Source organism: Caretta caretta, chromosome 2 (genome assembly GCF_965140235.1).
Source record: "Caretta caretta isolate rCarCar2 chromosome 2, rCarCar1.hap1, whole genome shotgun sequence".
NCBI lineage: Eukaryota > Metazoa > Chordata > Testudines > Cheloniidae > Caretta > Caretta caretta.
Genome location: NC_134207.1, coordinates 15,948,208 through 15,961,315, shown reverse-complemented (window position 1 = coordinate 15,961,315; position 13,108 = coordinate 15,948,208). Strand labels below are relative to the sequence as shown.

At 45.7% G+C, this 13,108-nt stretch overlaps 1 protein-coding gene across 8 annotated transcripts in view; it reads right to left on the bottom strand.

Annotated features, from left to right (window-relative positions):
* The window catches only part of ST3GAL1 (ST3 beta-galactoside alpha-2,3-sialyltransferase 1), a 231,355-nt gene that overhangs the window by 144,306 nt on the left and 73,941 nt on the right, over positions 1–13,108 (bottom strand). The gene's annotated exons all lie outside the window — the stretch shown is intronic.

Below are 13,108 nucleotides of genomic sequence, written 5' to 3'. Positions count from 1 at the left end.
CCAGAGCAGCTTCTGGAGAGGCTAAAGCTACCCTGGATTTAGGCAGGGGTTACAGAGCAGGAGCCATCCCTTAAAGAATCCTAATTCCTGCACCCAGCCACACAGACGACCTTTGCAAGAGCTGAGGAGTGGAGCTGTTCAATGTCCAGCTGTAGGCTTGCCATCCCCACCCAGGCTCATCACCGTCCACCTTTCTACTGGACTCCCTGACCAGTGTCTGGCTCCTATTCAGAAAGACACTTCACTGGAATAACCCTCTCCTGGAGGCTGCAGTACAGGAGAGAGTCTCTGGTTATGTTAGATGAATTGTACAATTACGAGAGAGTCTGACATCCCTTTGCAGCATTCAGTTGAAATCAGGAGCATGAATCTCTCTTAACTAGATGCCACTTGGACCCTGTGGAAGCCCTTTGTCATCGGCAAAGAAAAAAATGGAACAATCAGCTTCAGGAGATACTGACCCATCGCATCAAGGCCTCTCCTCACCCTTCCCTCTGTGCTGTTTTTCTTGCTGTGGTGCCATCTTCAGTGACATTGTTGACCCCTAGTTGTGCAAGCTACGTGTGTCTGCCTCTCTCGTGTCCTTTGCAGGTACATATACAGCACCTAGCATACCAGGGTCCCGCTTCACAGTTACAGCTCCCAGGTGCTACAGTAATGCCAATAATAAATAATCATCATGATTCAGCCCCGGCTCTGGCACAAAGCTAACTCACCTGCATGTCATAAGTCCTACGCTGCTAACAGCTAAAGGGGCTTCTCCTCCACCTCAAGTGTGGGAGGGTAGAATTCTGTGGCTCTTGCAGGCAGGTTGTGAGGCTGCATCATTGGCCACCTGTGGCCAATAGTCCAGACCAGGGGTCGGCAACCTTTCAGAAGTGGTGTGTCAAGTCTTCATTTATTCACTCTATTTTAAGGTTTCGCGTGCCGGAGATACATTTTAACATTTTTAGAAGGTCTCTCTCTCTAATATGTAGCTAAACTATTGTTGTATGTAAAGTAAATAAGGTTTTTAAAATGTTTAAGAAGCTTCATTTAAAATTAAATTAAAATGCAGATCTTATTAGTTTAGTGTGATCCTTGCCCTTGTTTTTCCTTGCTGAGTTTTCCAAAGTCTGGCACATATTTGGATAGTTTAAGCTGCACACAGGCTTCTGAGAGATCAGTTGTTAACTGGCTCCGAGAGGGACAGAGGATAGGTTTCATGTGTGAAAATACCTGTTTACACAGGTATGTGGAGCCAAATGCTGAAAGCACTGCAAACGCAATTTTCTTCAAACAGTTCAATTTCACGGGCAGGGACGTCCTGCAGGTCAGAATAGAGGACCCATGATCTCTCTCGGTAGCTTCAAGTGCACTCCGCAGATCTACAAACTTTGATGCCCACAATTCTGAGCTTTTTAACTGAATGAGTTGCAGTTTGAAATCTTCAAACACCCATCCACTGAAATACAGACAAATCCAAGTCGCTTTTGTTGAATTTTTCAGGTTTAATTAGAAAAGGAAGCCTTGGGCCAAATCACTGGAAATCTTGAGATCTGTCAGACAATTCTGATTCCAGTTCTTGCATGTACATTCCAGTCTCATCGACACTGACAGTGCAACGTATCGATAGCTCTTTTATGTGTTGGAAGCAGCAGAAAGTGGAAGTTCGAATATCCTGAGAAAAAACTGCTAGCTTTACAACAAATGCCTTCCAGGTTTCATAAAGATCCAGAACCATTTGCCCTGCACCCTGGAGATGGAGGTTGAGTTCGTTTAGGCGAGCGGTGATGGAAGTTAGAAACATGAGCTCACACAGCCATTTGTCATCATCCAGTTCGGGGTAGTTTTGTCCTTTTTCTGACAAAAAGACCTTGATTGCATCAAAACAGTCTACAAAGAGCACCAAAACCTTGCCATGACTTACCCACCAAATGCTGTTGTGAAGTGAAATGAATGGACATCTAACTTTGCTTTCTTAGGAGCTGACATTTTGTCAAATGTACCCCTCAACTTACAGTGGGGAAAAATACCGTGACAGACTACATCATACGCAATGTGCTGTTCCACGTGACATGATAGTGATGTAAGCAGCAAATCAGGACTTAAAAATATCCCAGTACAGTGGTACTGGAACAATTTTTAAGGTGGGGGTGCTGAGCTGTGCCCCCTCTTGCCCCTGTCTGCACCCCTCACTGCCCCAGGCTGGGGCCAGTGGGCCCCAGCTGGGGGCAACTGCAGAGCCCTGGGCTGGGACCCCAGAATGGCAGCAGAGTGCCCGGGACAGGTGGCTGGGACCCAGGGCCAGCAGTGGGTTGAGCGGGGACGGGCGGATGGGACCCCGGGTGGCAGGGGGCCAGCAGTAGGATCCCAGAATGGCAGCAGAGTGCCCGGGACAGGTGCCTGGGACCCAGACAGTGTGAGTGCCACTCAAAATCATCTCGCATGCCGCCTTTGGAACGCGTGCCATAGGTTGCTGACCTCTGGTCCAGACCATGGCGAAAGCTCCACGCCCCCTATCTGGTATTTCTGAGCCTAATCACGGATCCTGCAGCCACACCCCAACCCTCTCTTACATGCTGGCTCCATTTGGGGCAAGGGTAGAGATCCCCTCAGCAGCCTACAGGGGATGGGGAAGGGAACCTTCCCTATGGGTGTGCTCTGCCTGTGCCCCTCCACCAGAGGATGAGAGGTGAGGACGGCCCAGCCGCTTCCATGCCAGAAGTGGCCATTAGTCTGTGTGAATGTGTCTGACCCTGGTATGTGCCTGTCGGTGACCAGCAGCTCTATGGTGCTTTTATCCCAGGGGCCAGAATTGTGCTGCTGAATCATAGAATCGTAGGACTCGAAGGGACCTCAAGAGATCATCTAGTTCAGTCCCCTGCACTCATGGCAGGACTAAGTATTATCTAGACCATCCCTGCCAGGTGTTTGTCTAACCTGCTCTTAAAAATCTCCAATGATGAAGACTCCACAACATCCCTAGGCAATTTCTTCCAGTGCTTAACCACCCTGACAGTTAGGAAGTTTTTCTTAATGTCCAACCTGAACCTCCCTTGCTGCAATTTAAGCCCATTGCTTCTTGTCCTATCCTCAGAGGTTAACAAGAACAATTTTTCTGCCTCCTCCCTCCTTCTTGTAACAACCTTCTATGCACTTGAAAACTGTTATCATGTCCCCTCTCAGTCTTCTCTTCTCCAGACTAAACAAACCCAATTTTTTCAACCTTCCCTCATTGATCATGTTTTCTAGACCTTTAATCATTTCTGTTGCTCTTCTCTGGACTTTCTCCAATTCGTCCACATTTTTCCTGAAATGAGTAGCCCAGAACTGGACACAATACTCTAGCTGAGGCCTAATCTGTATAGAGTGGAAGAATTACTTCTCGTGTCTTGCTTACAACACTCCTGCTAATACATCCCAGAACGATGTCTGCTGTTTTTGCAAAGGTGTTACACTGTTGACTCATATTTAGTTTGTGGTCCATTATGACCCCCTGATCCCTTCTCCAGTACTCCTTCCTAGGCAGTCATTTCCCATTTTGTATGTGTGCAACTGTTGTTCCTTCCTAAATGGAGTACTTTGCATTTGTTCTCATTGAATTTCATCCTATTTACTTCATACCATTTCTCCAGTTTATCCAGGTCATTTTGAATTTTAATCCTGTCCTCCAAAGCACTTGCAACCCCTCCCTGCTTGGTGCATCTGCAAACTTTATAAGTGTACTCTCTATGCCATTATCTAAATCATTGATGAAGATATTGAACAGAACTGGACCCAGAACTGATCCCTGTGGGACCCCACTCGATATGTGCTTCCAGCTTGACTGTGAACCACTGATGACTACACTCTGGGAATGGTTTTCCAACCAATTAGGCACCCACCTTATAGTAGCTCCATCTAGGTTGCATTTCCCTAGTTTGTTTATGAGAGAATCATGCGAAATAGTATCAAAAGCTTTACTAAAGTCAAGATATACCACATCTACCACTTCCCTCCTATCCACAAGGCTTGTTACCCCATCAAAGAAAGCTATTAGGTTAGTTTAACACAATTTGTTCTTGACAAAACCTGACTGTTACTTATCAGCTTATTATCTTTTAGGTGTTCTCAAATTGATTGCTTAATTATTTGCTCCATTATATTTCCCAGTAGAGGAAGAGGAAGCAGGATTTTATATTAAAACAGGATGTGGACAACAGAGTTTGCATGCTGGAGGCAGATCCGATTCCCCACCCCACTTCCTTGGACCAGAAGGATGGGATGTTTTGTTATAAGCTGGCTATAAAAATACATACATACATAAATAAAATACAAGGCATGAGGCCAATGGCCTGGGCAAGAGAAGAGGTGTGGATGATGCCTGCGGTGAGGATCCTTCCTTCCCCAATGAAAGCCGGTATATGGGAGTTTGAGCTGCCGTTCCAGAATTGTTCCTCTTGCCCCATCATCCCCCACAAAGACCCCCTCCATGGGGGCAGGGATCCATGGCTGTGGAGGAGATAGGATTGTGTGTGTGTATGTCTACACACACAAACACACAGAGAGTCTAGGGCTGTACCCTCTTCTTTAGCCACCTCCACCCTGGGGGCAGCAGTGTCCATTTCCAAGCTGTCAAGGAGCTGGGCTAAGCTACAGGTGCTGCAATCGGCAGGGTAAAGGCCTCTGAGAGGATCCGCGAGGCAGGACCATGGGGCAGGACCATGGGCCATTTGGTGAGGGCTGAACCCTCCTGCCGCCCAGAGTGACTTAGGGAAAAACTCCATGTAAGGATCCTCTCGGGACTTTCTGCTCCCTAGGCTCCAGCCACAGGTGGGAATGATCCAGGCCTTGGAAGATATCAAGAGGAGAAGTGGGTTTGAGTTAGTGAAGCCTGAAGAGGCCTAGGTACTGGTGGACAGCTGGTACCCGTTCAAAGGGGTCTGGAACACATGACTTATGAGGAGAGGCTGAGGGAACTGGGATTGTTTAGTCTGCAGAAGAGAAGAATGAGGGGGGGATTTGATAGCTGCTTTCAACTACCTGAGAGGTGGTTCCAGAGAGGATGGTTCTAGACTATTCTCAGTGGTAGAAGAGGACAGGACAAGGAGTAATGGTCTCAAGTTGCAGTGGCGGAGGTTTAGGTTGGATATTAGGAAAAACTTTTTCACTAGGAGGGTGGTGAAACACTGGAATGCGTTACCTAGGGAGGTGGTAGAATCTCCTTCCTTAGAAGTTTTTAAGGTCAGGCTTGACAAAGCCCTGGCTGGGATGGTTTAGTTGGGGATTGGTCCTGCTTTGAGCAGGGGGTTGGACTAGATGACCTCCTGAGGTCCCTTCCAACCCTGATATTCTATGATTCTATGAAAGGGCTTGCACTCCAAATAGCCCAGTATTTCCCCAAACTGGGGTGAACATTTCACGGCCAAATGTAATCTGATGGGATTGAGGGCTGTAAAATCTCATTCCGAGGATTTTTAAGCCAGACAATACAATGGATACCATTATTCATGCAAACACTGTCACTAGGTCAGATTCACAGCCAGCAACGTTTATGTTCACCATGTGGAATTCACTAACCAGGCGGGGAAGAAAAAGCTAATGTGATGTTTTAAGGATTTTTAAAAAAAATCCAGTGAAGTTTGGTTTCATTTTTATGCCTTTTGTAACTCCCTAGTTTCCCTGAGAATAGATTTCCTCTGGTGCTTCTGTCTCTGGCCAGAGCCATGGAGAGCAGAGGTCCGCAAGAGTAAAAACCACACACAGAGAAAATACTTTATCAAGTCTTGAATAAAAGTTGTGGTCCACTAAGGCCTTGTCTATGCTGTGAGCCTTGTGTAGGGTACATGTAACATGCTACAGTGAATAGCAGGCTGCGTCTACACTGGGGTGTGAGAGCAACATGTAGCAGTGAAAGGCTCTGGCTGGGGGTAGACAGCAGGGAAAGGATTCAGCAGTGGGGAGCTTCCAGAGTTTTCCCTGTTTCCTCTCCCCATGACAGAACCTTTCCCCACTGCTGGAGCCATTCCCTGCGATGAGGAAAGGCTCCAGCACTGGGACACGACAGTGTCAGGGGGAAGGCACTGCTTGGGTTTGTAGAGAGCCGTAGATGCCTCTAAGGTACTGGTGTGTCTTTACTCTAGTTGCCTAAGCAGCGCCCCAGTGTCTACACTGCTATTTATACCTGGGCTAGCTGTGTGTGCAGTGTCTGCACTCGATACACCACCGTAAACATTGACGTAGCCTTAGAGTGTGGGGTGACGGAGATCGTAACGAGCTGGCTTGTACGCGTGTGTGCCACTCTCCCCTGCTAAACAGACCGAGAACTGCTCCTCTGGGAGAAACAAGGCCTGTCTACACTTCAAACGCTGCAGCTGCGCCGGAGTTGCACTTCCGTAAAGACACAACCAATGGGTTCGCCCATTGGCATAGGTGCTCCACCTCCCCGAGAGGTGGTCACTGGGTTGACAGGAGAATTTTCCCATTGACCTAATACTGTTTACACCAGGGGCTAGGCTGATATAACTGCATCGCTCCAGGGTGTGGATTTTTCACATCCCTGAGCGATGTCGTTATACCGACCTGATTCCCTAGTATAGACCAGGCCACAGATCCTAGACTGATGAAGGAGAATCTGCCTCAGCTGTTAATTCCAATGGCAGGAGCTTTAGGAGGAGGATGACAACAGGTCAGCTCCAGCCAGCATGGACATGTTTTGATTCACGATGGTGGCATCTTAGAGAAAAAAAACAAGTGTGTTCTTAGCTCAGATTAGCTAGCTTGGGTTAAAATAGCACTGAAGATCTGGCAATCAGGCTTTTAACTTGGGTTAGCAGCTCTCGTTCAGCCCCAGGCTCATCTGTACGCTTTAATGTGAGCTGCTAACCCAAGTTAAAAGCAGAGTTGCCGTGTCTTCACAGCTGTTTTAACCTGTTAGCTAAAGTGGGTTAGTTAACCTGAATTAAGGACACACCTTTTTTCCAGTGGAGACATAGCCACAGTGAAAAGCAAGAAACCTTTCAGGGCCCCAGATGTATTGCAAGACATATAATCTTTGTGGCAGATTTCTATGAATGGCTAATATTATGCACACCTACATAAACTCGGGGGTGATTCATTTCCGACACGTTCAGTAAGAACAAGGTGTCACAATATTGCCAGAGAACTTTCCCATTTACCATTTGATAATTTAATTAAAATAGGAGAGGATTTTGCTTGTAATAGCTAAATAATCCCCCCCCCTTCCTCTCCAGTGCTGTTTTGGGGTGTTTGTGTATGTGGTCAAAACAGAAGATAAGGTGCAATCGCACTGAATGCCCACAACCTGGAACAAGTGGCTCGGGGTCCAACCTTCCTTCTCATCTGAGGAAAAACGACTTGCATCCCTTCTGCCCCTACTTTCTATTGCATTGCAACACACACATTTCTTTGATGGTCACTGTGAAGCTGGGTCACATTATATAAAGCAGTCTAGACTGTCAGTGTGCAACCCCTAGATTTATTAAAACACTGTAACCCCAGGGGACACCAGTTAAAAGCAAGGTGCCTTGTGAAGTCAAATATTCTCAAAGCATCAAACCCTATGAGGAAATGCAGGATGGTGGCCTGGTTAGAAGGCAGCAATTCCCAGGGATTATTCCAAGATGGAGAAAGGTGTCGGGAAAAGGAGCTGACATCATTTCGTTCATCATAATGCATGGGAAAGAACTGGAAGTGGTTTCTGCAGAGTAAGAGTTAAGCATCTCAGGAGGTTAACTGTCTGAATAAATCAATGTGTATCTCACTTTATCAGCCTGCAGACTTCAAGGCAGGCCCAGGCGAGGCAGCTAGATAGGTGTTCTCTCTGCCTGGTGATTTAATCTACACTTGAGTAGATGATTCAGAGCGGAGCCGCAAGTCAGGTTAAGTGAATGGCCTTCTTGCCCACCTCTCTGCACAGGATTAATAGGAACTTGCATGGGAAACCTGGATTCTGGTCCCTGAAAATAAATATTTATCTTGGCAAACTTCAGTGCACATCACAGAACAGGGTTGTAAGGGAAACCCTCTCTGCAGTTTTCCAGGGAGAGGCTGGACCAGAAGAGTCTGGGTGCCTATCTGCACTCAAACAGCAACTGTTCCCCCCTCCCACAGGCTGGGCAGTGCAGACACATTCTGTCCAAACAGGCTGAGGAGAAGTAGAGGCTTGCCCTGCCCCTGCATACCTCAGCAGCTACTTCTTCATGGACTGGTTTCTCCTAGGACGGACTCGCTCTCGCTAGCAACTGAAAGGAGCAGCGTCGACATTGTGGCACGAGCTAACCACCCAACCTCGGACCCTGAAAGTCAAGCAGGCTTGTACTCATGTGGCTATCCCATGCTGCCTCCCCTGCCATAACGTCCACTCTGCTATTTTTAATGCGGTTGCTTGAGCGAAGCTAGTGCATGTCTGCCTATGCGGACTGGGGGGCATGCTCCCAGGTACAGTGTAGACATAGCCTTTGTGAACTCGCAGTGCTAGTGAGCAAAATGTGAAAAGGATCAGGTCGGGGTTACACCTTCCCTCCTAGGTAGAGTGCCAGGTTAATTTCTAGACCAAATTCCTACTGCTGTCATCTGAGCTGGAAATCCCATGAAAGAAGTTAGAGACACAAAATGGGTGAGAGAGACAAGCTTACGAGCCACACAGAGCTCTTCTGCAGGTCTGGGAAAGGTACTAAGAGTGTCTCAGCTAAATGCAAGGTGGAGCAGATTGTTTAGCATAAGTAATTAACACATCAACATCAATGCACTTCTGGGGATATATCACAAACTACATTGATGGCAACCACATGTGCTTAAGGGGGTGGACCTAAAGCCAGCAAAGTCAACAGGCTTTGGATTAGGCTCTAAGTGAAGAAGGACTCAGTAAAAGGTTTCAGAGTAGCAGCAGTGTTAGTCTGTATTCGCAAAAAGAAAAGGAGTACGTGTGGCACCTTAGAGACTAACCAATTTATTTGAGCATAAGCTTTTGTGAGCTACAGGTCACTTCATCAGATGCATTCAGTGCATCCGATGAAGCTGTAGCTTACGAAAGCTCATGCTCAAATAAATTTGTTTGTCTCTAAGGTGCCACAAGTGCTCCTTTTCTTTTTGACTCAGTAAAAGTGACTCTTGAGGTTACATATTTAGTCTCCCTTCCTGATCCCAAATCGCTATGTATAAGTCAAAAGATGGATTTTCCTAGCTGACAGTGCATCAAATTCAACCCAGAATCTTAAATCCATCTGTGGCCTTTCTGCTTCTGAACTCATCATCACTCATCCAGGTACTCCAGTCCTCAGTCATTGTGGTAGCTGAACTTCTGCCTTGAGAAGGTAGCTAACAGTTGTCCTGATAATGCATGAGGCAGGTCAGAATCCATCTCCCTTCACTGAGCTCCATTCACCATGCAAGGCTAGGCGTCAATGAAATAAGTTATGACTAGAAAACACATGAACTATTGAAACCACTGGGAGTTATACCCTGGATCCATGTCATTTATAGAGAGTTGATAAGCTAAGTAAAGGGCCATTTTAGATTGACACCAATTACTGACTATAACCACACCACTTCAACCCGTGCCAGCCTATGTGGAAAAATGACTAACATCTGGTAATTAACCAAAATAAACCTCCCCAGCTGACCTTTCCTAGCTCATTATGGCTATAACAGAGCAAGACACAGCTAAGTCTGCAGCCTGTGTTGGCACATTTTCATGCAAACATCATCCGTGTGCCAACATGTCAGTTTCAGGAACCAGCTGTGATGCTGGTAAGCCAAGTGCCAGCTCTGGCCAAAGCCTAGGTGTCAGCTGAGAACTGGCAAACACACAGCTGGAAGACAGGCCAGGTCACTTGTGTGTCAGGATAGTTCAAGGTAGACGTTAAAATGTGTAAGAACGCGGTTAGTGTTTAAACATCATGAAAACCTGGTGGGATGTTGCATGCATTGTTTTCACGTACCGGTACCCTGTTATAATGTAACAGCAAACAGTTGCATTGTATATACCCCTGGAATTAAGTAACCCATCAAATGAGAAAGAAGCCTTGTGTAATGCAAATGAAGAACAGAAAAGTGCTAATTCCTGCACATGGAAAGCAAATGGTCATTGTGTGTGTGAGATCAAAGACTTTGTTAAGAGTATTCCTCCCCTCACCCTCCATGAAGAAGGGACCTAAGTGAGAACTGTTGCTGTCAGTTTGGTTTCTGTGAGAAGAAGCTATAAATGAGGACCCAAGGAAAAATTCTTCATCTCTGGACTAGGTGGATTTGAACAAGGCAGAATAACTGAACGAGACGACACAATTCCACAAAGTTACTCTGGGTAGCCATAAAAGACTTTTGGGAAACTGGCAGATTATGACACTTCTGCTACCTTTTGAAATTATAGTCTGTGACACATCTATACAAATATTTGTACCTGTTTTAACCTCTCAATAACTTTCATTCCTTTGTCTTAGCTAATAAACATGTAGTTAGTTTACTATAGAATTGGCTGCCAGTATTGTCTTTGGCGTGAAATCTAGGATGCAAATCGACCTGGGTGAGTGACTGGTCTCTTGGGACTGGGTGTAACCTGAATATTTTGTGATTTTTGGAGTAAGTGATCATTACATAGTTCTACCTTGCCACCCAGGCAAGCTGACTGGACTGTGACTCCATTATAAGACTATTGTAATACCTTGGGAGTTCACATTTGGGACTGGGTTGGTGAAATCTAATTCTAGAACACACCACCAGTGTGGGGTGTCTGCCCTGCTTTTGACAGTGTGCTCGGAGGTTGGCACTCATGGTCGTGAGCCACTCCAGACAGTGGGACTCCAACCACCACTTGCAAACTGCTCCACAGGTGTCCACTGTTTCTTCCTCCAGGCCCTGACAAAAGGCCAGTGCCAGGAGAGATTAACTAATGCTAGTGGGGGACTGTCTTTGCTGGGAAGCTACGCTGTCTTAAAAACATGCTCGCATGCTGGGTATTGTAGCATGGTGAGCCCCACGGCTGAGCCAGTTGCAGTATATGTCGCTTCGGCATCTTTACGTACTAAAGGGTTTCAGAGATAAACTAGAGAGCCTCTGAGAGAAAGAGCCCATGGTCCAATTTGGCAACGCTGGTGCCAGCATATTATGAGCAGCCTTGGATTGCTTCACAGCCTGACGTATTGGATGCTTCACAGCTTGACAATGTTCACCAGCAATGTGCTGATAACTACAGCAGAAGAAAAATCATCATCAGCACTGTCCCTTACAGATGTGCATTGCTGGGAAGCTACTTTCAGATCATAGAATCACAGAATCATAGAATATCAGGGTTGGAATGGACCTCAGGAGGTCATCTAGTCCAACTCCCTGCTCAAAATAGATCAGGTCATCCAGCTAACTGTCCTCAGCTTGGTTAAGAAATCATACTTTTCTCCCCACTAGGCTTATGTTAGCAGATCTCTTCCTACCCTACACTATAGTAGATATGTCATCAGAAGCTCTTAAGATAATACCTTTCCTCCCCAACCTCCTCACGTGCTGCTGGGCAGGCAAGTTGGGTTGCAGACTGACAGTTTATAAGCCTGAACTGGGACAAACTAGGTAGTAGCTTCTCTGATATGGGCAACTGTCCACTAATGGGTAAGGCCGGGGCAGTCTTTTTGTAGTGACTAAGCTAATCGTACAAGCTACAAGGAGTCAGACTGTCTGGCCCACGTGCTCATCTCTGACCATCCTATCTAGGATTCCCTGCATATCTCTAATTTGAAATGAGGACAAACAGTTCTTTGCCTGGTTGTGTCCTTGTAAACTGACAATTCATTTCTTATAATAATTACACCATCTACCCTGAGGCAGCATTAAACATTTATTCATTATATGCACTACATCTTCTTCCTTAGAGAAGACTTGGTATCTTTGTTCTTTAACTAACCCAGATGTGATTTCACTTTTGCACTTCTTATGTTATGGAGATGTGAAGTTTGTAAATTACGAGCCAGTTTCAGAAACGCACGTGTCACATCGCCCATGCACAAACTCCAGTAAGTGTGAGCTCACACATTGGCGTTTGCGTCTATATTGGCACTGGCGTTTGTGCAAGGGTGTGTGTGCAAAACAGTATGCGGTCAATCCATTACACATCCTTTTGAAAAATTAGTGGTCGCATGATAAATAGTTTGTAAAGTGTCAACAAATAGCATGTTACAGACATAACTAGTGTGCTCATAACCATCTATAATCCATATCAGTCAAGGATGTTATACGCCACCTGTTGATCTATTGAACTCTGTAACAAACTTTGACAGTTTGACTAAAAATGTACTGAATCACCTATTAATCATGTGTTCATTTGTATGCATAATTGATCAATGTACCCTTAATTTCAAGTGTAACCAGTTTGGCCTGGCATGTGCTGCATGCATTTCCTGCCACTCCCAGTGTTATGAAGGCCGCATGATCAAAAGTCAAGTTCAGCACATAGCGCCTAGTCCTGCCCCACTGAAGTCAATGGAAGTTTTGCCTTTGACTCAACGGCAGCGGAGCTGGACCCACAGAGCAGCCTGTACACAGGAGGGGAATTGCAGAGATGAAGGATTCCAGTGACGCACAAATTGCAGGCTTTATGTCTGGAGTTTAGAAAAGGGTTTTAAAAGAAACAAAGATTAGCACACATTAGAGGCACAGAAAAGGGCTTCACATAATCCTGAATATGAAAATATGTCAAGTGTTGCACACAAAAAGGATTTGCATATATCAAAAGGTGCCTATAGGATGGCTGGACTGTGCAATCTAAAGCGCATTAAAACGTTAATATTGAATAGCGTCGATACTGATCATTGAAAGCCAGAGGGGACCCCCTGCCCCCAAAATTGCAGCACCTTTTCTCAGTTTTCTTACATGATTAAAAATACAAGAGAGATGTCAAGGCAGCCAGTGCTCTTTGCATGTTGAAGGGGTTTCTGGTTCAAAGAGAAATTCAAAGTATCCCTTTCTCATATAGGCAAGATTAGTAGAAGAAGATTTAATTAATATGGCACAAAATGGATTTTCCCTATTTAAAAACAAATGGAGTATTGTGCTATAGTCCACAGGTTTATGAAAGCAGGAAAATTAACACAAAAGAAAACAGCATCCAAATCAGGCAACCCAGGTATAAAAGAAAAGCTTT